Raw genomic sequence first — 25,801 nt, forward strand, 5'->3', positions numbered from 1 at the left:
CTTCCCCCCTGGCATGGGCATGGCTCCCAGGGATGCATCTCTGTGGCACAGAGGGATAAATACAAAGTGCCAACCATGATGCATTTGGAAAAAGACCTTGGGTTTTTACACATAAGAGATTTCAATGTGAATCGGGAGGTTGTTCCAGAGGATATATTCTTATGGATGTCTCAGGAAGATCTCACTAACTACTACAGTAAACAAAGCCTCAAACTGGGGTGCTCCCCAGGGCTCTAGAGACATCTGGACACAATGGGCAAGGCACAAAAACCCATGAAATCAGCATCCCATCAGAGGGTCTTACCATGGGAGTATATTATAACCTATTTTCCCAATGTAACAGGGTTAGACTCATTTATAATTTTTGTACACAATTCTTTTACACCTTTTATTTGAATGTATAGTTAGCACTATACCCATTAAATAGATTTCCCAGAGACTTAAATGTTCAGTCTGTTCATGTGCCCCTTGAGCCCTGAATTCTCAGCAGAATTGCAGTCAACACCTACTCCCCAGTTCATCAGACTCACCCAAGAAAACTAACAAAATGGTGATGATGGACAAGAGTATCTACAACTGCAAGCAAAACAGATCCTACCATATGCCCCATAAGGTCTAAACACCTCTCTTTATCTGAAGCAGAGTAGGCATCACCTTTGCAAAATCCTCAAGACTGAGGAATGAAACAAAAGTAATAAGAGAATGCAACCATGGACCAAAAAGACATTATTGTAGTAATGGAAGAACTTGTAGCACTGATATAAAGGTAGTGGTTACCTGACGTTCTGAGGACAGGGGAAGGAAAGAATAGGTGGAACATAGGGCAGTTTTAGGGCGTTGAGATTGTTCTGCATGATATGGCAATGACGGCTACAGGCCATTGTACATTTGTCAAAACCTATAAAATTGTATGGTGCAAAGTGTAAACCAATATGTAAACTATAGACCTTGGTTAGTATCAATGCTTCAATATTTGTTCAACAGTTGTAACTTGTGTACCACATTCACGTAAGATAAAATTAATAGGGGAAAATATGAGTGGGTGGGATATGTGAGAATCACCTATATTTTCAATGTAACTTCACTGTAAACTAAAACTTCTTTAAAAATTAAATTATTTTTAAATGCAAAAGGATAGAGAAAAAGGAGACAATGTGTTGGCAAAGAGAATAATTTGAAAGTATAAAGAGAAACATAAAAATTATGGGTATGAAAGGCACAAGAAGTATATATTAAAAGTATACTAGTTTCAATATACCATTTGCAACATTGGATAAAATATCTGGGCAGATGATCAATAAAGAAAGAGCTTGAATAATATAAATGGACTAAACCTAATAGACATATACAGCACATTGCACCTCCAGATAACTGTGTATAATAATACATTCTTCTCAAGGGCTCATGGATCTTTCTCCAGTATATAGTTGCAAAGCAACTCCCAATAAATTCAACAGGATTGAAATTATGCAAAGCAATTTTTTTCTGATCACAAAGGAATAAAGATAGAAACCAACAAGTGGTGGGAAAATGGAAAATTCATAAATATACAGAAATTAAGCAACACACTCTTGAATAAATCAGTGGGTCAAAGAAGGAATTATGAGAAAAATCAATATCCTGAGACAGATGAAAATGAGAACACAACATATCAGAACCTATGGGATGCAGCAAGGCAGTGGTGAGAGGGAAGTTTATAGTCCTCAATGCTTACATACAAAAGAAGAAGGAGCTAAAATCTATGGACTAACAACACAGCTGGAGGAAATAGAGAAAGAATCATAAACTCTTCCCAAAGCAAGCAGAAGGAATAAAATAACAAAGATCAGATATTGCAGGGTCAGATGCTGGACTTTATATATCCTGGCATAACCCACTGAATGTACTGGGGAGAGTGTGAACTACAGGGTAAACTATTATCTATGTAGTGCAGCAGTGCCCAAAAATGCGTCCACTGAGTGCGATGAGTGCCACAATGATGGGGGAGGTTATTGGTTTGGGGGGAGTGGGGGGGGGGGGTTGGAGGTATAAGGGAACCTCATATTTTTTAGTGTAATTTTTTGTGATATCTATATCTTCAAAACACACAATTTACAAAAATGAGGTGGGGGTGGGGAGCGGGTTATATGGGAACCTCTTATGTTTTTTTGTGTTTTTTTTCAATGTAATGTTCCTTGTGATCTATTAACTTTAATTTAAAAAATAAACCAGAAAAACAAAAACAAAGAGCAGAGCAGAAATAAATGAAACTGAGAAAAAAAAAAACAATGAAGGGAATTAACAAAACCAAAAGTTGGTTCTTTGAGAAGATAAAAAAAAATTGGAAAATAATTAGCTAGACTGACAAAGAAAAAAAGAAAGGAGATGCAAATAAAATAAAAAATGAAAACAGGGAAATTAGTACTAACCCTACAGATATAAAAGAGATCATAAGAAAATACTATGAGCAACTGTATGCCAAAAAATTAGTCAATGTAGCTGAAATGGAAAAATTCTTAGGAAAGTACAAACAACATACACTGACCCTAGAAGAAATAGAAGACTCAACAAACTAATCACAAATAAAGAGATTGAAACGGTCATCCAAAAAATAACCAAAATGAAAATCCCAGGATCAGATGGTTTCACAAGTAAGTTCTACCAGGCATTCAAAGGAGATTTAATACCAATCTTTCTCAAGCTCTTCCAAAATTGAACAGGAAGGAATGCTACCAAACTCATTCTATAAAGCCAATATCACCTTAATATCAAAGCCAGGAAAAGATATTACATACAAAGAAAACTATAGATCCATTTCCCTAATGAATATGTATGCAAAAATACTCAACAAAATATTTGTTAATTGAGCCCAACAATACATTAAAAGAATCATTGATCACAATCAAGTGGGTTTTATACCAGGCATACAAGGATGGTTTAACACAAGAAAATAGGGGAAGCGGACTTGTCCCAGTGGTTAGGGCACCCGTCTACCACATGGGAGGTCCACGGTTCAAACCCTGGGCCTCCTTGACCCATGTGCAGCTGGCCCATGCGCAGTGCTGATGCATGCAAGGAGTGCCCTGCCACGCAGAGGTGTCCACCACGTAGGGGAGGCCCACGTGCAAGGAGTGTGCCCCATAAGGAGAGCCACCCAGTGTGAAAGAAAGTGCAGCCTGCCTAAGAATGGTGCTGCCCACGCGGAGAGCTGACACAACAAGATGAGGCAACAAAAAAAGAAACACATTCCCGTGTCGCTGACAGCAGAAGCGGACAAAGAAGACAGCAAATGGACACAGAGAACAGACAACTGGGGTGGTGGGGGAAGGGGAGAGAAATAAATAAATAAAAAAATCTTTAAAAAAAAAGAAAAGGAATGACTACGCTTGTGAGCTGATAAGCCTAAAATAAGAACAAGGCCTAGAGCAGCATTGTGCCTGGGAATTTCCTCCTGTCAGCCTTCATGTTACTCAAATGTGGCCAGTCTCGAAGCCAAACTCAGCATGTAAATGCAATGCCTTCCCCCCAGCGTGGGACATGACACCCGGGGATGAGCCTCCCTGGCACCGAGGGACCACTATCAACTACCAACTGATGATGCAACTGGAAAATGACCTTATACGGAAGGTTCAATGCGGATCAGCAGAATATCCCTGTCTACATAAAATAACATGACTTTAAAATGCTGTTTGACCTAAAGTAAGGGGGAAATGGAAAGGAGAAATGAGTTTATATGGCTACGAGTCTCTAAAAAAGAGTCTGGAGGCTGGCAGAAGGATTGCCCTTATGCACAACTGAGCAGAGTCTGAGAGACAGATAAAGCAGATACAACCCCCAGGTATTGGTTCCTTTGAGGGCTAAAGAGACCCATGGGAGTTATGGTCATGGCCGATGGGGTTAACTACCAGGTCAGATGGACCCTCTTTGGGAATGGTGTTTATGTGTGATGAATCTGGACTCAGATGGGATCTCTCTTCATAAGACTTTCATGCTAATGTGCTGGAGGTGCAGTTAGTGTTGGGGTTTAAGATATATTTAGGGGATTTGAATCTCTGGACTGACAATGTGATAGCCAGGTCCTGAGCCTCAACAGACTCCAGCACCTACAATCTGATTTATTGGACTTACCACACTCAGCTAAGATGGAGTTGAAGAAGGACAACCACCTCACCATGGAGCCTAGAGTGATTACAACTGAAAGTGGGAGGATTGCATCCAGCATCCATGTGGAATCTGAGCCTCCTCATGACATAGAGGTGCAATGGACACAACCAATCCAATATCCACATAGAAGAGGTGGCATTGGATTGGGAAAAGTGGACATGGTGGCTGATGGGTATGGAGAAAGGCAGGAAGAGATGAGAGGTGGAGGCGTCTTTGGGACATGGAGCTGCCCTGGATGGTGCTTCAGGGGCAATCACCGGACATTGTAAATCCTCACAGGGCCCACTGGATGGAATGGGGGAGAGTATGGGCCATGATGTGGACCATTGACCATGAGGTGCAGAGGTGCCCAAAGATGTACTTACCAAATGCAATGGATGTGTCATGATGATGGGAACGAGTGTTGCTGGGGGGTGGAGAGGTGGGGTGGGGGGGTGGGGTTGAATGGGACCTCATATATATATTTTTAATGTAATATTATTACAAAGTCAATAAAAAAATTATAAAAAAAAAGAAAAGGTATTTGACAAAATATAGAATCCTTTCTTTAAAAAAATAATACAAAGGATATGATTTGAAGGAAACTTTCTCACTATGTTAAAGGCTATATATGAAAAAGCCACAGGTAACATTGTACTCAATGGTGAAATACTGAAAGCTTTCCTGTTGAGATCAGGCAAAAGTCAAAAATGCCCACTGTCGCCATTATTATTGAGTAAATGCTAGAGGTTCTAGCTAGAGCAATCAGGCAAGAAAAAGAAATAAAAGGCAACCAAATCAGAAAGGAAGAAATAAATCTTTTGCTATTCACAGGTGATAGGATCCTATACCTAGAAAGTTCTGAAAAACTACAACAAAGCTTCTAGAGCTAATAGACAATTTCAGTAGTGTCAGCATAAAAGATCAATATGCAAAAATCAGTGGTGTTTCTATACACTAGTAATGCACAATCTGAAGAGGAATTTTTGCGGAAATTCCATTTACAATAGTGACTAAAAGAATCAAATATTTAGGAATAAACTTAACCAAGGTTATAAAGCACTTTTATTCAGAAAACTACAATGCATTGCTAAAAGAAGTAAAAAAAAAAAAGAAAGACATAAATGGAAAAACATTCCATCCATGCTCATGGATTGGAAGACTAAATGTCAATTTGTCAAGTCTACCCAAATTGATACTCAGATTCAATGCAATCCCTATAAAAATCCACCAGCATTTTTTAAACTAATGAAGAACACAATTATCAAGTTTATTTGGAAGGGTAAGGGTCCCTGAACAGCCAGAAAACATCTTAAAAAGTAAAATTTGAGGACTTTCACTTCCAAACTTTAAATCATGTTATCTAGCTATGGTGATAAAAACAGTATGGTACTGGCATAAAAATAGACACATGGATCAAAGAACTGAATTGATGGTTCAGAAACAGTCCCACACATCTAGAGAATATAGGAAAACCTCTTCAAGACCTGTTGGTAGGTGGTGCATTCTTAAACTTTACACCAAAAACACAAGCAATGAAAGACAGCATGGATAAATGGGACTTCTTCAAGCTTAAACACTTTTCTGATTCAAAGGACTTTGTCAAGAAAGAGAAAAGTCAGCCCATTCAATGGGAGAATATATTTGGAAAGCACATATCCAATAATTTGATTTTCAGTCTACATAAAGAGATCATACAGTTCAACAGTAAAAGAGCAAGCAATCCAGTTTAAAAATGGATGAAAGACTTAAACATACATTTCCCCAAAGAGGAAATACAAATGGCCAAAAAGCACATGAATATATGTTCAATATCACTAGCTATTAGGAAATGCAAATCATAACAATGAGATATCATCTCACGCTGCATAGAGTGACCATTATTAAAAAACAGAAAACAATAACTGCTGGAAAGGATGTGGAGAAATAGTAACACTCCTCCACTGTTGGTGGGATTTTAAAATGGTGCTGTCTCAGTTGAAGACAGTTTGGGGGCCCCTCAGGATGTTAAATATAGAACTGCCATATGTTCCAGCAATTTCTCTACTAGGAATATTTCCGGAAAAGCAAAAATTGTGACATGAACACACATCTTCACAATGATATTCACAGCGGCATTATTCACAATTGCCAAAAGATGGAAACAACCCAAGTGTCCATCAACAAATGAATGGATAATCAAAATGTAGTATACACATATGATAGAACACTATGCTGCAGTTAGAAGTAATGAAAATGGGATATATATGATAACATGGATGGATCTTGAAGACATTATGCTAACTGAAATAAGCCAGACATAAAAGGACAAATATTGCATGGTCTCATTAATATGAACTAAATATGAAGAATAAACCCATGAAGTTAAAACCCTAGAGTATAGATTATTAAGAGATAAAAAGAGGGCTGTGAAGGGGTACTTATGCTTAATGTACATAGAAGTTTTAATTAACCTGACTGTAAACATGTGGGAATAGATATAGTTGATGGTGACACATTAAAGTGAGTAGCAGCTGGTTTATAAATGAAATTGTGACTGGAAAGGGTAGTTTAGTGATATAAATGCCAATTGATAGAAAACTAGAGAATAAGAATTGAGTAACACAGTGAACTCAGGTGGATGAGAATTGTGATTCATAGTATAAATGCAAGAGTGTCCTTCTGTGAACAATAGCAGCTGTACATTACTATTGCAGGGGTTTGGGAATGTGGAGAAGCATCAGAAAAATACAATTAATGTAGCCTATGGACTATAGCTCATATTGTAATAGTGTAATATTCTTCTATCAATGCCAAAGATGTATTAATAATAGGGGGGCATGAAAGGATATGCCAAATGTATGCTATGGACAAGAGTTAGTGATAATAGTCTGTTGATATTATCTCATAATGTGTAACAAATGTTCCACAATGGTGTGGTGTGTTGATGAAGGGTTGTTGTATGGGAATTCTACACAAGTGCCTGATTGTTTTGTAAGCCTACAACTTCTGTAATAAAAATATTTTTAAAAAATACACTAGATGCATAAAATAAATATGATCAGGCAGAAGAATGAATCTTGAATTGTCTTATAAAAGATAGGACAATTCATATCATATGGTCAGAAGAACAGATAGTGAAAATAATGGAAAAATTTGAGCAGTGTCTCAAGGATTTGAGTGACAGCACAAAGTGCACAAACATAAACTCAATTGGTGTCCCAGCAGTGAAGAGAAGGGAAAAGAGGCAGACAGAGTATTTGAGGAATTAATGGCTGAAAGCTTCCCAACTATTATGAAAGACATAAATATGCATGTCCAAGAAGCTCACCATATTCCAAACAGAATAAATCCTCATAGACCTATTCTGAGACACATACTAATTAGAATGACAAATGAAAATATAAAACAAAAACTCTGAAACCAATGAGAAGTGATTCCTCACATCCAGCGGATTTTCAATAAGACTAAGTGCCATTTTCTCATCAGATGCTATGTAGGGGAGAGGGCAGTGGTATGATATCTTTAAAGTACTGAAAGAGAAAAACTGTCAGCACAGAATCTTTATCCAGTAAAACTGTTCTTCAAAAATGAGGAAGAGTTTAAATTATTCACAAATATACAGAAACTGAGAGAGTTTGTCAACAAGAATTATGAAAGGGAGTTATTCAGGTTGAAAGGAAAAGGCAGGAGAGAGCAGCTTGGAGTAAGTGTGAAGAAACGAAGATCATCAGTAAGGCTAACTAAAAGGGTAAATATAAAACTCAATAGTACTATATCCTCAATATATAATTCTATTTAATTCATATAAAAATCAGAATATAATTGAACAAGAAAAAAGCATATTTCCTAATAATGCACCTGCAATACATAAAATGATAAAGTAGAACAAAAACAACAGAAAGAGAGGAAACAGAGGGATATAGGAGCAGAGAACATGCAGGTTATTGAAGGCAAGTTGGTATCTCTTCAAATTAGTAGATTATAGATGTAGGATGTGCAATATAAACCCAGCATAACCACAAAGAAAGTATTTTAAAAGTATACCTAGGGAAATGGACTTGGCCCAGTGGTTAGGGCGTCTGTCTACCACATGGGAGGTCCGCGGTTCAAACCCCAGGCCTCCTTGACCCGTGTGGAGCTGGCCCATGCGCAGTGCTGATGTGCACAAGGAGTGCCCTGCCATGCAGGGGTGTCCCCCCCACGTAGGGGAGCCCCACACGCAAGGAGTGCGCCCGTAAGGAGAGCCGCCCAGCGCGAAAGAAAGTGCAGCCTGCCCAGGAATGGCGCCGCCGACACTTCCCGTGCCGCTGACGACAACAGAAGTGGACAAAAGAAACAAGACCCAGCAAATAGACACAGAGAACAGACAACCGGGGGAGGGAGGGGGAATTAAATAAATAAATCTTTAAAAAAAATAAAAATAAATAAAACAAAAGTATACTTAAACAGAAATGAGAAAGGGATTATTCAGATACATCACAAAAGATCAACTATACAGAAAAGGAAGTTGCAATAAAGGAAAAGAGAGACAGAAAACATATGTCATATAAAAACCAAATGATAAAATGACAGAAGTAAATACCACCTTTACAATAATAACATCAAATGTTAATGGATCAAACTCCCCAGGCAAAAAGACAGGGTGCCAAAATGGATGCAAAAAAGCATGATCCAAATATGTGTTATTTACAAGATACAAATAATTTGGAATGGAAATGATAGAAAAAACATATGTGTGCAAATAGTAACCAAAGAAGAGCTGGGTAGCTATACAAATATTGGACAAAACAGAATTCAAGTCATCAGCAGTTAAAAGAGCCAAAGAAAGACACTATATTTTAATAAAAGGGACAGTCTACCATGAAATAACAATCATAAATATTTATGTAACTAAATAAGGTACCCAAATAAGGCAAACAGTGGCAAAACTGAGGGGAGAAATAGACACCTCTACAATAATAGAGACTTCAATACACCAGTATCATTAATAGATTGAATATTTATATGTAAGTTCAATCATGAAATAGAGAAGCTAAATAATATGAAAAAATAAACTGTACCTAACAAACATTACAAAACATTATGTCACAAAACAGCAGGATATACAGTCTTCTCAAGTGCATATGTATCTTTCTCCAGAATAGAGAAATGTTGGGTCACAAAACAAGTCTCGATAAATTTAGAAAGACTGAATTCTTACAGAGCATCTAGTTTGACCATAATTGAGTGAAGCAGGTAATCAATAACAGGCAGAGAACTGGAAAATCCAAACATATATGGAAGATAAATATGCTCTTAAATATAAATCAGTGGGTCAAAGAAGAAATTGGAAGGAAAATCAATAAATATCTTGAGACAAACAAAACTGAGAACACAGCATATCCAAGCATATGGGATTCAGCCAAAGCTGAGAGGGAAATTTGTAGCTTGCTTTGGGGATAGTTTCCTTTTCTAGTTCTTCCAAGTGTGCAGTTAGGTCTTTTATTTTAGGTCCTCTTTTTTAATGTAAGTGTTTAGGGCTGTAAATATGAACTTCAACCACATGACCAATAACAGAAATGAAGACTGTAATGGTCAGGAATATTTCTTTCTAGTTTTGTTATAAGTATGTTTGGAAATATACGTAAAACAAATATCTTTGTTTTCTTCTCTAATGTTATCCCTTATCATATGACATAAGTTGTGTTATTTTCAGTCATACCATTTAAGGATGTCAGATTTAAGAGTGACTATTACCAAGGACTTACACTCTATTCTGGAAGGAAATAGTGTGAGAACCCTAACTAATTCAGGTATTAAAACAAATGTACAACATTAATATGTGGTTTTAATAATACAGTAGTATATGTGGAAGATATACCTAATGTAATCTATGGACTATAGTTAATAGTACTATTTTAATATTATTTCATTCTTTCATAGATACCATACTAAAGAAAGTGTTAACAATAGAGTGTATATGCTAACATTGTATTTTTACATGAATTTTCTGTAAACCTAAAACTTTTCTAATTAAAACATAATAATTTAAAAGTTTGGTTTATTTCATACATACACACAACACATGCAAGGCAACACTTTAGTACTTTCTGAAAATTCTCATAACTGGGGACAAAGACAGGACTACTTTCTTTGCCAGGCTCTTGATTTCATTTGTTGGATCTCATTCTCTTTAAAACTGTGTCATTGAGGAAGTTGGTTGTTTGCTTACCTGATATGTTAAACACATTCTAGGCTTTGATGAATTATGTATTTGTGTCTAACAGGTGTTTCAGAGTACATTATATTTCTATTTGTGACTCTGTCATGTTTGCTTTAAGACTAGTCTCTCCAGATGTGTATCCCCGGAAACAGGGAACATCCTCACACTATCAGGCTCCTGGGAAATTACCAAGGAAAACAGACTCCTTTTTCTTCACTCCTTCTCCTCTAAAGATGTGTTTGTAAAATTGGGCTATCTGATTCAAGGTGGGGGAAAATATACTCTTTTTACTATGTTATGGGAGCTGATGCAATAGACAGAGAAAGTTCTTGAAGGATGGGATGATGAAAAAATTTCCTGTTTCTATAATAATATTCAGGATGATAACTACCTCCTCACCTTTTCAAAATCCATCATGTGAAAAAAAAAAAGAAGATGGTTATTAAAATAATCCATTAACTTTCATTGCCCTCATTTTCTTTCTGGTTCATGGATCCCTCTCCCACATCAAATATTTATTGAGCTGCTATGTGGCAGGCAGTGTTCTCAGTGCTGGGACTAAACAGTTAACAAAATTGACACAAACCCTTGCCCTAATGGAATTTACTTTGTAGAGGAGGGAGTCGTGCCAAAATGAAATAAATAAGTAAAATATAGTAATGTAGATTCCAATAAGTTATATGGATAAAAATAGCAGAGGAAGGATAAGGCATCCTGAGAGGTAGTTGTTGCATATTTATTTTTCTCTATTTTTAAAAATGTTACATTAAAAAAATATGAGGTCCCCGTATACCCCCATCCCCCTCACCCTGCATCTCCCACATCAACAACCTCTTTCATAATCACGGGACATTCATTGCATTTAGTGAATATGTTTTGGAGCACTGCTGCATCCTGCACCACATGGATAATGGTTTACATTGTAGTTTACACTTTCCCCCAGTTCACCTAATGGGCCATGGCAGAACATACAATATACAGCATCTGTCCCTGCAGTAACACCCAGGACAACTCCAAGTCCTGAAAATGCCTCCACATCATATCTCTTCTTCCCTCTCCCTACTTAGGGTAAATTTTTGAATGCACCCTTAAGATATGAAAAGTCAGGTATACTCTGGTTCCTTTTTATTCCCCTTGCTTCACCTAATCCACTCCCCAACCATTCTCTTTCAGTTGTTTAATTAGCCACACTGATTCTGTTATTTCCTTGTTAGCCAATTTATACAAGTTCAGGAAACCAGAGAGTAGGAGCTGCAAGTCTGCTGAGGCTCAGGGCCTGGCTATCACATGGACAGTCCAGAGATTCAGGTCCCCTGAGTATACACCAACCCCGGTGCCAACTGCAGATCCAGTAAAAGTGACAGAAGAGGTATGTGTAGAAAGTTCACATCTGAGTCCAACTCCATCACACTCAGGAACACAAACTCCAAAGTAGGGCCAACTGACATGGCACTGAACTCCAGAGCCATCTGCCATGACCATAGAACCTGTGGGTCTTTGTAGCCCTCAGGAGAAACAATACCTGGGGTTGTATCTACTTTGGCTGTCTCTGGGACCCTGCTGAGGCATGCATAAGCGCGACCCCTCTGATGACCTCCCGACTCTTTTTTGGAGACTCATAGCCATCTAAACTAATTTGTTCTTTCCATTTCTCCCTTTTATTCAAAGTTAAAAAGCAGTTTTTAACACCTGATATTGCATGCAGACTGAGATATTCTGCTGGTCTGAGTTGACCCTTTTATTCAAGGTCTTTTTCTAGTTACATCATCAGCTGCTGCTTGGTAGTAATCCCTTGGTGCCAGTGAAGCTCATACCCAGGAGTCATGTCCCATGCTGGGGGAATGTAATGCATTTACATGCTGAGTTTTGCTTAGAGAGTAGCCACATTTGAGCAACATGAAGGCTCTCAGGAGGTAACTGTTAGGCACTCTGCAACTCTAGGCCTAGTTCATATTTCAGGTGCAGAGGCTTATAAGCATAGTCATCAGTATCAAGTGCTCATTGGTGGACCATTCTTCTTTATTGGTCTTTGCCATTGCACTTGCGGGATTGTTTTTGTTCCATTGGGGAATGTGATAGAGCTCCCCTGGCTAGGAACTCAGCACTCCCTCACTTGTAATTTTTAAGTGTAACTACCATGAAAATATCCAAACATTTTTATTAATCAGTAGAATAGTAGTGAAGGCCTCACCAAGGTGTTATTTGACCAGTCATTTAAAAAGTGAAGAAAAAATGCCACAATTTATTAAGCTTTGTAGTTCTGAGCAAGGTATTAAGTTCTCTGACCTCAGTTTCCTCATCTGGGATTCAAGAATAACAACTGTCTGGCTGTGTGATTTTTAGTATTAAATGAGCAAATCTTAGTAAAGTACCTACCACACAGTAGGTGATTACAATAGGTAGCTTTTTAAAAAGTTGTTGATTACAGGGAAGCTGCTGTGGCTCAATTAGTTGGCTCCTGTCTACCAAATGGGAGGCTCTGGGTTTGTGTCCTGGGGCCTCCTTGTGAAAGGCAGGCTCACCCACACACTGTGGAGCACTGCCCATCCCGCACGTGCGCTGTGGAGAGCTGACTCAGCAAGGTGTCGCAACAAAAAAGAGGGAGACAAGCAAGGACACAGAAGAATACACAGTGAATAGACACAGAAAACAGACAGCAGGCAAGCCAGAAAGCAGAAAGGGGGGGGGGAGGGGATAACAATAAATACAGACACAGAAGAAGGCACAGTGAATGGACAGAGAGAGCAGATAGTACACAAAATGCCACAAAGAGGGGGGATAAGAAAAAGTTGGTGATTACAGTAGGTAGCTTTTTAAAAAATGAATCCCTTCAATAATGGTCATCTGAAGTCGATTGCTTCCTAAAATGAGTTCATGTGAATAACTGTTTTCTTTGTTGTCCCACTTCCAGTACTTAATCTGTATTTGTCAGAATTCTCTGGGGAAACAGAACCAACAAGATGTAAATATTATGAGATTTATTATAGGAATTGGCTCACATGACTGCAAAGATGGGCAAGTCCCAATTCTGTATGTCAGGCTGCAAGCTGGGAACTCTACTGAAGGTTTTCGATAAATTCCCAGGAGAAGCTGGCAGGCTGAGAGATGGAAATTCTCCCTTCTGATTGCTGAAATCATCACTTCTCCTTTTAAGGCCTTCAACTGATTATATAAGACTTCTTTAATTGTTGAAGGCCATCTCCTAGGTCAGTTGTAAACGTAACCAGCCATCGATGCAATCAAATTACTGATGATTGAAATCCAGGATATATCCTCATACTAACAATCAGGCACACTAATAACTGGTCACCAAAATCTAGCCAAGTTGACACATGAAATTAACCATCACAGCTAACTTATTTGTAAACTTTTACTCAGTTTCTGAGTTTTTAAAGTGGCCAAGTTGTTAATCATTAAAAATGTTATCTCCAATAATCATTTACACTATCTAGGCAAGGGGATTTAATGAGTAGATTAGATTTGTCAAGCAATTCCCTAGAATTCACTGTTTCCTTTGCAACAATGGTGAAAGGAAAAATCAGTAGAAAACTTTAATAAAAAGTTTATATGAGATAGAGTCTGAAACACCAATATGACTTCAAAGAAACTGAAATATCACCTGTGTATAAATATACATTTGTAGAATGGATTGATGATAATAAAATGAACACATACGTTCTTGTTGTAAATGACAGAGGTTTTTTTACACAGTGCCTCCAGGAAAAGAAATATTACAAGAGCCAAAATAAAATCAAACATAATTATGACAAGAAAATGAAGCACATAGAAATAGTTCCCAGTCTGAAAATTAATATATTAAGCAGAAATAATGAATTTGTGTCCAAGGGGGCAAATAATTTAAAGATGTAGATTTTCCTGGGAGAATTTTCACAGTAATTCAAATGTGTGATTTTCTCCTGAAGTCTTTTAAAATTTCAACTGTTACTAAATGTCTGTCATTTCTCCTGGTAATGTGACCTGAAAATGTGACATTTCCTATCATTAGAAAGTAGAAAAAGAGTTCATAATGAAAATGGAGGGAGTGGTCACAGAAGTGAAACTTCTGGGATCAAGTAGTAGTAATTATGGGAGCCAATTTAGGTACAGACAAGTGGATAAGAATAACAGCTCTGGAGCCAGGCGTCCAGAGACATGGCTGTGCCTTGTACTGAATATTTGACTTTAGGAAAATTATGTAACCTGTTTGTTCTTAGTTGTTTTCATCTCTAAAACTGAGTTAGTAATATTATGGTCAGCAATATTTAATTGCCATTATTCCAGCTGAAAAAAATGATTAAGGATTGATATTTTCAGGTTTGGACCTAATAGTATCTATCCCAAAGGAATATTGTTGAGATACTGGCTGAGTTAACTGGCTTGAAGTGATTTGAATAGTGTCTGAAACATAGTAAAAGTTCAATAAATATTAGCTGTTATCATTAAAGTTAACTAGGACCTAGGCGAAGCACCAGAACCCGTTCATTCCATGTTGCACCAGCATATTGTCAGACCTGTGAGGCTTTATTGCTCTGACTGATTATTCACCAAGCAGCCAACATGTCAGCTACCATGATTTTGGGGTATGGATGCATAAGCAGAAATAGTTCCACCATAGCTATAAAGATGATTCTTACTGAATCATATTGATCCCATTTTTCACTCAGCCTCTTTTTAGTCAAAATCATATGGCTATAAGCTTAATGCACCACAGAAATAATTTACTAAATGATACCTTTGGAGCCTGCCTTAGTTTGTCAAAACTGCTATGACAAATACCCCATAATGGGTTGGCTTGAAGAACAAGAGTTTATTGCCTTACAGTTTGGGAAGCTAGAAGTGTAAAATCAAGGTCTTGGCCGGCCATGCTTTCTCCCACAAACTGTAGAATTCTGGTGCTAGCTTGCTCAATCTTGGGCAAGGGGTTCCTTGGCTTGTATCTCTGCCTCCATTACATGGCAGTCTGTTTCCTTGGTCTCCTCCTGTGACTTTCTCTGACTCCTGGCTTCTAATAACTGATTTTGTCCAAATTTCCTTTACTTATAAGGACTCCAGTCAGATGAATTAGAGCCCATCTTGATTCAATTTGGCCTAACCTAAATAGGATCGTTTGACGATCCTATTCACAAATGAGTTCTTGCTTTAATTAATAACATATTCAAAGGTTCTATTTACAAATGGGTTCACACAACACTTAATTCTAGGTTACACATTAAATCCCATCCTTAAAATTACATCTATAAACTGAAGGTTTCAAAATGTATGTATGTATAACCCAACTTCTCTCCCAAATCTAGTCTTACATTCCACTGTCTAATTTACATCTCCACACGATGACTAATTGATATCTCAAACTTAATCCATACTAAAGCAAACTCCCAAAATTTTCTCTAGCTCATTAAATGACAACTCCATCTTTCCAACTGTGTAGGCAACAAATACTAGTATCATTCTTGACTTTTCTCATTCTCTAATTCCCTCAGTCAATCCAACAGCAAGGCATACCAACTAATCATTCAAAATATATCTGGATTCTGACCATTCCTTACCACCTATACCTCTGAAACCCTTGTATAAATCACTTATTTGTTTGAAAGTGCACAGTAACCACCTAACTGCTCTTTCTGCTTTCATTCTTATCTTCTCTCTCTAGAGTTCTTTTTCCACAAAGCAGAAAAAGTGATCTTTCTAAAACATAAAACAGCTTATATCACATCTTTACTTTCACCTTTCCAATGGCTTCCAGTCTCATTCAAAGAAAAATGCAATGTTCTTAACATGTTATCAAGGATCTATATTATCTGGCACCTATGGCCATCCCTCACCCCATCTCCAGTCACTGCTCTCCTTGCTCATTGCACTCCAGCTATAATAGGACCTTACTGTTCCTCAAGCATGCCTAGCAGTTTCTTCTCTCAAAGTCTGCGTTACCATTATTTTCACCTGGAGTGCTTTCCCTCCAGATATTTTCAAGAGTTATTCCATCAGTGCAGTCATGTCTCTTATGGAATGTTATCCCATCAGAGAAACTTTACCCAGTCCATGAAAAATAGCAATCCCTGTAGACACTTGCTATCCTTGTTATCCTATTTTATTTTTCTACATAGCATTGATTAACATCTGATATATTTTATTATATATTTACTAATTTTAATCACCTGTACATCACTTAGGTATAAATATGTATATAAGCACATATTTTCCACACATACACATACATGCATTTACATCCTTTCTCAATAGGGGTGATATTGATTAGAAGGAGCTGAAAACAGATTCTTAGGTGTAGCGAAAAAAAACTTACTCTTTAGTTCTAAAAGCACAGTTATACATATAGTATATAAAAATATATACAGTGTATCTGTGGAGTTTACATTTCATTGGGGTTGTTCATTAGGGAAAATGTTTAAAAATCTTCAGGATAAGAATGAAAAAGTTTGAAGAATGCTGATATGATTACCTATTTATATAAAATTGTGTATGATTACATCTTTATATATACTCATATTCTCATTTACTTATATAATTTATATAAAGATTGTATAAGTGGATTTTTGTAACACTTTTATATTAGGTACAAATAATTTATATGTAAATGTGTATAGTACTTATTTATATACACCCACTTGGTTTTTTTAATGTATTTTTATTTATTTTCAAAAGATACATAGATCACACAAAATGTTACATTAAAAAATATAGGGAAGTGGATATGGCTCAACCGATTGGGCTCCCATTTATCATATGGGAGGCCCTGGGTTCACTTCCTGGGGCCTCCTTGTGAAGGCAAACTGGCCCATGCCCATGGAGAGCTGATGGCCTGTGCCTAGGGAGAGCTGATGGCCTGTGCCCGTGGAGAGCTGGTGCAGCAAGATGATGCAACAAAGGGAGACAAGCAGACAGAAGAACGTGCAGTGAATGGACACAGAGAACAGACAGCAAGCAAGCTGCAAAGGGGGAGGGTAAATAACTTAAAAATATATATAGGAGGTTCCTATATGCCCTACTCCCCACAACCCCCACTTTTCCCACATTAACAACTTCTTTCATTAGTGGGGTACATTCATTGCAATTGATGAATACATTTTGGAGCACTGCTATACAGCTTGAATTATAGTTTACATTGTAGTTTACACTCTCTTCTAGTCCATTCAGTGGGTTAATGCAGGATATATAATGTCCTGCATCTGTACCTACAATATCATTCAGGACAAGTCCACGTCCCCAAAATGCCCCCATATTACACCTCCTTTTCCCTCTCCCTGCTTTCATCAACTCCCATGACCACTGTCTCCATATCTGATATTTCTTCCATTGCTAGAGTCACAATAATTCTAGTAGAATACCGTAAGTCCACTCTCATCCATATTTTATTCCTCTACCCTGAGGACCCTGGGGTGGTAATATCCACTCCACCTCTCAACTGAGCATCTGGCACTTGGGCAGCCCAGAGATTCAAGTCTCCTGGACATAAACCCACCAACCCCAGCACCAACCACAGTTCAGTAAAAGGAGCAGAAGTGACGTGTAGAGAAGTCACATCTGAGTCCAACTCCATAACACTCAGGAGCACAAATTATATATCTTATCTAATTATTTTTTTATCATTTCCCACTGGAATATAAACTTCATTGGAGGAATGATAATTTTCTGCTCTTTACCAGTGTCAAGTACAGTGTCTTAGACATAGTAGTTGCTCAGTAATACTTGATGGGAAAGACTACATGAATAAAAGAATGAATTTATGGACGTTCTAAACATAGGAGTTAAGTAGTACTATATTATTATTACAATTTTATAGTATTTTTCTATAGTTTCTGAACTCACCTTATAGCCTTCTTCATTCCATTTCAGTAGTAGTCATTCCATAAATATTTGCAGATGTGACTTGACACTGAACTGTTTTCTTTCCCCACATTGGTGAATCTCTAGAAAATGGGAAATACCAGCAAAATATGTGAGTTTGCTATAATTTATTTCGTGGTTTTAAAGCTTGGAATGTAGGCTTTTTCATAGTATCTGTATGTTTCCAGATACTATATGACACATCTAATCTTATTCCTATGCACCTGAGATATAGAGGCCTCCAATAACCCAAGTCTAGCTTTGCCAGAAAATGTCAGTAATCTCTCTCTTTAGACTCCATTATCTAATTTAATTTGTTAGAATTCGATTTCCTCAGGATTGTAGATTATTGTATTATAATGTTATTGAGGTATTAATAACATATAACAAACTGCATATACTTAAAGTGTACTAATAGATAAATTTTGACATATGAACAGACCTGTGAAACCATCACCACAATCTAAATAGTGTGCATATCCATCACCTCAAAAGTTTTCTTGCAACCTTTTGTAATCCCTCCCTTCTACCTCTTCCCCATTCCCCATATTCCCAGGCAACCACTTACTTGCTTTATGTCCCTATATATAGTTTGCCCTTTTAAAAGTTTATATAAATGGAATCATAAAATATGTATTGTTTATTTGGCTGATGTCAGTGACCTAGCATATTTTGAGAAACATCCATGTTGTGGCATATATTAATAGTCTATTCATTTTTATTATTGGGTAGTATACCATTGTATAGATATACCACAATTTGTTTATCTATTAACTGTTGATGCACGTGTGGGTGGTTTCCAATTTTATACTATTAAAAATAAAGCTGCCTTAAACATGTGATACAGGCTTTTAATAGAGATATGCTTTATTTTTTCTTGGGTAAATACCTAGCAGTGGAATGACTAGAAAATATGGTACATATATATTTTACTTTTTAGATAATCTTTCAAACTGTTTTCCAAAGTGGTTGTATCATTTTACATTCTTGCCAGCAATTTATAAGCGTTCCAGTTCCTCCTAATCTTCATCATACTTGGTATGGTTCAGTCTTTTACATTTTAGTCATTCTAGTATATGTGTTGTGGTATCACATTGTGACTGTCACAAGTAAGGGATTGGTAAAGATTGCTGGTTAACTTCCAGAAGTCAGGAATAGGCAAGGAACGATTCTCCTCTACAGGTTTCAGAAGAAGTATGGCCTTGCTAATAACTTGTTTTTGTACTTCTGGCCTCCAGAACTGTAGTACAATATATTTCTGTTTTAAGTGTCCCAGTTTTTGGTACTTTGTTATAGAATCTCTAGGAAACTAAGACAAGCTGTTTTCTTATTTTGAGTTTCAACAGCTATTTATTTCTGTTATTGAGATTTTTAATCATAGAATTTCCATATGAGTCTTTCTAACATTTTCCATCATTTCACTAATACTAATTATTTGTTCCTACATGTTGCCCATTTTCTCCAAGAGATTTTAACATAATTTCATTTACTTTTAATTCGTTGTATATTAGATCCAATAGTTCTCTGTTATTTACAAGTCTGATTATGTTGATTACCTTATGTCTTGTCAGTGTTTCATTTTTCCTTCATGTATGAATTATATTTTTGTTGTTGTTGAAAGCCAGGCATCTCCTTTAGGACAGTAGGGACTGAAGTAAATAGTTTTATGTCTGGGAATTTGTTCACGTTTCCTTTTCATAAGATTTTATTATGGATTCTTGGGTCAGAATAGTTCTGAATTAAGCACAGTTTGGTATGTTATTCCTATAGTTACCTTCAATGCACCAAAAGTTTCAAGTTCCTCTAACATTGCCTTGTGCCAGATGACAGTCCTTAGCCTTAGGTCCACTTTTTATTTTTTTGCTCCACCTCAAACAGGGTCTCAGTCCGTGGTCTAACTCTCTCCCACTAGTAGATCACTGTTAGTTGTTTATTAGAAATTTTTGTTGGGTGATGTGTGGTGGGGAGGAGAGAGATTTTCTGTGTTTCTGATTAAGTCCCAGTCATAGGTATACACTGTACCTACGTCTTGGAAATAGGGGTCTATTTAGTTATTCTGCCTTGCCACCATTATAGTTCTGGGTTCAGTATATATTCCTATAATTCCCTTAAGTTTAGGATTTTTAAAAATTATTTTTCTTTTCCTTTCTCCCATTTGCAATAGTTTTCAGCAGTACCAGAGAGGCTCCAGTGTTTGCTGCCCTTGACCAGGAGTTTAAGGCATTTGCTCTTTAAGGGATGTAGACAGCAGGATTAATTTGGAGCATGGGGCCTTTGAACAGCATGGGGGATTACCTTGAGGCTTCTCCACCTTCCCCAGTGTTCTTTACAAATACAAAGTGAGGTCTGTGGAGAAGAGACCATGAGTGAGAACAAATACCCTCATGTCTTCTGTCCCCAGGGGTTCCATATCTTTTTGCTAGCATTTCCAGTTTGTCAATAGTTTTAGCTCAAGTCTTTTTATTTGTGTCCAGTGAAATCTACCACCAAAAATGAAGTGGTTGCACCCTCTCTCTCTTCTCTTTCTCTCTTTCTTTCCATCTTTTCCTCTCTCCCTCTACTTCTCCTTTCCTGTAGTTTTTATGACTTGTTTGGATTTTTATCCTGTTTGTTTTAAAGCTTCTTAAATATCTGAAATAGGTTTTTTTGTCAGTTTTGGCAGATTGACAGAATTAGCTCATCATATATTGCCTCTGACCAGTTCTTTCTTTTCCCTTCTTCCATAAGTGTCTTTACATATATTTAGCACTTCTTCATGTCACATGCTTGGTTCTTACTGTTTTGTTCTAGATATTATCTTCTGAACTGTATTCCAGTTCAATAATTCTCTCATGTATTAAAACCATCCATTAAGATATTAATTCATGTTATATTTTTTCAGTTTTATAATAATATTGATACACTTTTCACATTCACAATATCTATTTTCACACATTTGGGTTCCTTGCTGACATTTCCAAGCTTATCTTTCTCTAAGAACATTATAAGCAGAGTTGTTTTTATTTTTTTACTTTGGTTTAGTTTAGTTTTTAAACTGGGTAGTTGCACCACCTGGAGACTTTGTTTCTACTTTCTCTCTCTCTCATTGCTTTATATTTTTTCCTGCTGGTCTGGCTCATGTCATCTTGATTTTGCTTCTCATTGTTGTCTTGGTTTGGCTGCTGTTATATTTAAAAATGCTTATAAAATTGATATCTAAGAACTAAGATAGTGAATTCTTACTACAGATAGGATTTCATTCCATTCTTCCAGAAGATTGAAGGTCCTGTATGACTGAGACCAAGGCTCCAGTTCCTATTTGCTACACAGATTTCACACTGTTCTGTAAGCTGTATGTCTGTTCCTAAGTTTCAACCATGCAGGAATCCACCCTAGAATAAATATGGTGGTTCATCAGATCACCCTTGGCAGACCATGGGCTCAACCCTTGTCACCTTGCACCATTGCTTGGCCTAAATCACAATACTGTTTCTCAGTGTATCTATCTGAGTTGGTGAATGTCCCAAGAGCAGAAATAGCCCCCGCTCTTTCCTCTATGCAATAGCTCCCCTATCTACATTTCGTAAAATTGCATTGTTTTGCTAGACAGCTGTAAGTGTTTGAAAAGATGGGTGGCTGTTTTTGCATTTTTTTCTAGCATTTTTCTCAATCTCCTATGCAAAATATGGCACAATTACATAATTTGTCATTACAGGAAGCCAGAAGATTAAAGTCACAATTTCTTTACCCATAGTTTCTTGCTTTTGCTTCAGTTTTTCTGTTATAGGCCTTCAAATGATTTACTCATAAAAATAATGAGTTCATTGTAAGAACATGACAGAGTAGGGAACTTCAGGTCTCAGTCCTATCACCAAGGCAACTGTTATATAGGAGGAACTGCCTGAAACACTATTTTTTATTTATTTTATTTTTTTTATTTTTTACCTTATCTGTACAAATTTTATTAAGGTGAAATTCACATAACATAAAATTAACCATTTTAAAGGTACGGTTAGTGATATTTAGTACATTCACCATGTTATACATCAACTATATCTAATTTCAGAAAATTTTATCAACTCCAAAGGAAACCTCATACATACAAAAGGAGTATTTCCATATTCTCCACTCCCCTCAATCCCTGTCAACCATTAATCATCTTTTTCTCTCTATTGATTTGCCTTTTCTGGACATTGCATATAAACGGAACCTTTTAAAAATGTGACCTTTTTTTTTAATCTGGCCTAAGTTTTGAAAACATGGAGCATGCTTTCAAGTCTTTTCCATGGTATAGCTAATGTGATTATTGATTCCCTTTCTTTTCCAATTCATTTATTTATTTACTTTTAATGTTACATTAAAAAAATATGAGGTCCCCATATAGCCCCCACCCCCCTCACCCCACTCCTCCCACATCAACAACCTCTTTCATCATCATGGCACATTCGTTGCATTTGGTAAATACATTTTGGTGAATATCCATGCACTGCATGGATAATGGTTTACATTGTAGTTTACACTCTCACCCAGTCCACCCAGTGGGCCATGACAGAACCTATGATGTCCAGCAACTGTTCCTGCAGTACCACCCAGGACAACTCCAAGTCCTAAAAATGCCCCACCTCTTATCTCTTCTTCCCTCTCCCTACCCTCAGCAGCTACCATGGCCACTTTCTCCACATCAATGCTACATTTTCTTTCATTACTAACCACAATAGTTCCAGAATAGAATATCAGTAAGTCTACTTTAATCCATAATCTATCCCTCCATCCTGTGGACCCTGGGATGGTTATGGCCACTCCACCTCTATATAGAGAGAGGGCTTAGATTCCCCATGGATGATGGATGCAATTTTCCTGCTTGCAGTTGTAGGCACTCTTGGCTCCCTAGTTTGGTAGTTGACCTTCTTTACCTCCCTGTTAGCTGGCTGGAGTAAGTTCATTAAACAAGAGGGTAGGAGTTGCAGGTCTGTTGAGGCTCAGGGCCTGGCTATCACATGGACAGTCCGGAGATTCAGGTCCCCTGAGCATACACCAAACCCCAGGGCCAACCACAGTTCGGGTAAAAGTATCAGGAGAGGCTTGTGAACAAAGATCACATCTGAGTTCAACTCCATCACACTCAGGAACACAAAATCCAAAGTAGGGTCAACTTACATGACACTGAACTCCATCTGCCATGACCATAGAACCTGTGGGTCTCTGTAGCCCTCAGAAGAACCAATAGTTGGGCTTGTATCTACTTTGGCTGTCTCTGGGACCCTGCTGAGATGTGCATAAGTATGACCACTCTGATGACCTACCGACTCTTTTTTGGAGACACATAGCCATATAAACTCATTTGTCCTTTCCAATACCCCCATTTATTCAAGGTCAAAAAGCATTTTTGACACCTGATATTACATGTAGGCTGAGATATTCTGCTGGTCTGAGTTGACCCTTTTATTCAAGGTCATTTTCTGGTTACATCATCAGCTGGTACTTGGTAGTAATCCATCAGCACCGGGGAGGCTCATCTCCAGGAGTCATGTCCCACACTCGGGGAACGTAATGCATTTACATGCTGAGTTTGGCTTCAAGACTGGCCACGTTTGAGTAACATGGAGGCTCTCAGTAGGTAATTCTTAGGCACACTACAGCTCTAGGCCTAATTCTTATTTCAGGCACACAGGCTCACAAGCACAGTCATTAGGATCAAGGGCTCATTGTTGGACCATCCTTCTTTATTGGTCTTAGCCATTGCACTTGGGGTTTTGTTGCTGTTCCATTGGGAAATGTGATAGAACCTTCCCCACACCGGCTAGAAACTCAGCACTCCCTCAGTTGTCGTTTTTAACTGTAAGCAGTAAGAAAATATCCAAACATTTTTATGTACCCTGGATAAATGCCCTGGAGAGCTCCCTTCCAATCATGTGCCCCCTAGTAATAACATCCCACACCAGTATTCCTCCCCTGCTATAGTTGCACCTTTCTGTGATCCAAAACTTCTTCAAAAATGAAACCTAATATATTGCCAGGTTCCATTAATAGTAAAATAAAATATAGTGATGGGTTTAAAGGTTAGATATAGAATATATACTAATTTAGAAAAATTAAAGTAAAAATAATTGGGGTATCAAAAAATTAAAAAATTAAAAAGCTTTGTTTTGGATGTTTTGCCTTTTATCACTGCTGTGTGTTGTCCTGTATGTACAGTGGCAAGGCAGTTTCTTCCATTTCTTCCTCAGTGTCTACAGCCTTTATTTTCTTTTACTTTTTTTCCTAATTATTAAGTTTGTTTTCACAAAAGTTTTAGATCACAGTAATTCATATATACAATATACGGTACTCCCATATATCCAGCATCAAACACTTTGACCCTTCCCCAACAATGATCTTTTTACATGTTCATATTATATTTGCTGCAAATGATGTACAGATATTGAGACAATAGCTTTCAAACATGGTTACACTTGGGTTTACATTATGGTTTACATTTTAGCCTATAGGTTTTTATACATTTTTGGTGTACTTTAAGGTGTCCTATATCCATCTTTGCATAATCTTATGGAAAACTTCCATTGCCCCATTGTTACACTGATTCCATCTATTCAATACCTCTTTCCCCCTCCCCTCAGGGCCCACAGTGACAATCATCTTCACTACTTGAAGGACCATATTCAGAGATACTTGCAACAATATTGAGGGCTTGACATGCTCCACTGCCCTAACCCATTGAGAGTCACCAATTCTCTTGAGAGATACAATTCCCTCTATTTGAGAACATCAGTCCTCCCCAGGATGTGGGTATACCTTCACTGTCATTGTATGGGTCTTCATCCAATGATATAACCCACTATGACAAAATGAGCACTCACACACTCCTTAGAAGCCTGCCCTGTGTCAGATTCTCCCCTTTAAGCATCTTAAGCATGTAACCTTTCTTATTATATTTTTGAAAAATTTTTCTCAACATTATAATTTCAACCACATGCCTGACAATCTTCTATGTTCAAATGTTTCCCCCACCCTCCCCCCAATTTCTTGGGCCATCTTACCGATCCTTCCATCCCTATCCCCACTCAAGCCCACAAAGCCCCACACAAAGGTATCCCTATGCCCCATTTTATCCCTTCCCTGTGCAAATACTTACCTCCAGCTTATCATAGGTTTCACCCAGGTAGGTGTCAGCTCGCAACATTCCTCTACCACCCAAATTCTTTAAGTCTATCATTTGGTCTCTAGCTCTCTGGGACAGCTTGGTTTACTTATTTTATATCGAGGAGGTCATGTTGTATTTGCTCTTCAGTGCCTGCATTGCTCACTCAACATAAGGTTCTCCAGATTCATCAATGTTATCATACGTGTTTGTACTGTATTCGTTCTTAGGGTTGGGTGGTATTCCATTGTATGGATATACCACATTTTATTTATCCATTCATCTGTTTTTTGGCATTTGTGTTGATTCCAAATTTGGCAATAGTGAATAGTGGCGCTATGAGCATTGGTGTGCATATATCAGTTTGTGTCCTTGTTTTCAGTTCTACTGAGTATATATCCAGCAGTGAAATTGCTGGGTCATATGGCAAATCTATAGCTAGTTTTTTGAGAAACCGCCAAACTGTCCTCCAGAATGATTGTATCCTTCTACATTCCCACCAGCAATGAGTAAGTGTTCCCATTCCACCACATCCT

The 25,801-nt window shown here is 37.5% G+C and overlaps 1 pseudogene; it reads right to left on the bottom strand.

The window, feature by feature from the left end:
* LOC101421487 (armadillo repeat-containing protein 10-like) overlaps positions 1-25,340 on the bottom strand; it is a 38,551-nt pseudogene extending 13,211 nt beyond the window's left edge.
* Between the last annotated feature and the right edge of the window lie 461 nt (positions 25,341-25,801).

This window comes from Dasypus novemcinctus, chromosome X (assembly GCF_030445035.2).
Source record: "Dasypus novemcinctus isolate mDasNov1 chromosome X, mDasNov1.1.hap2, whole genome shotgun sequence".
In the NCBI taxonomy this organism is placed as follows: domain Eukaryota; kingdom Metazoa; phylum Chordata; class Mammalia; order Cingulata; family Dasypodidae; genus Dasypus; species Dasypus novemcinctus.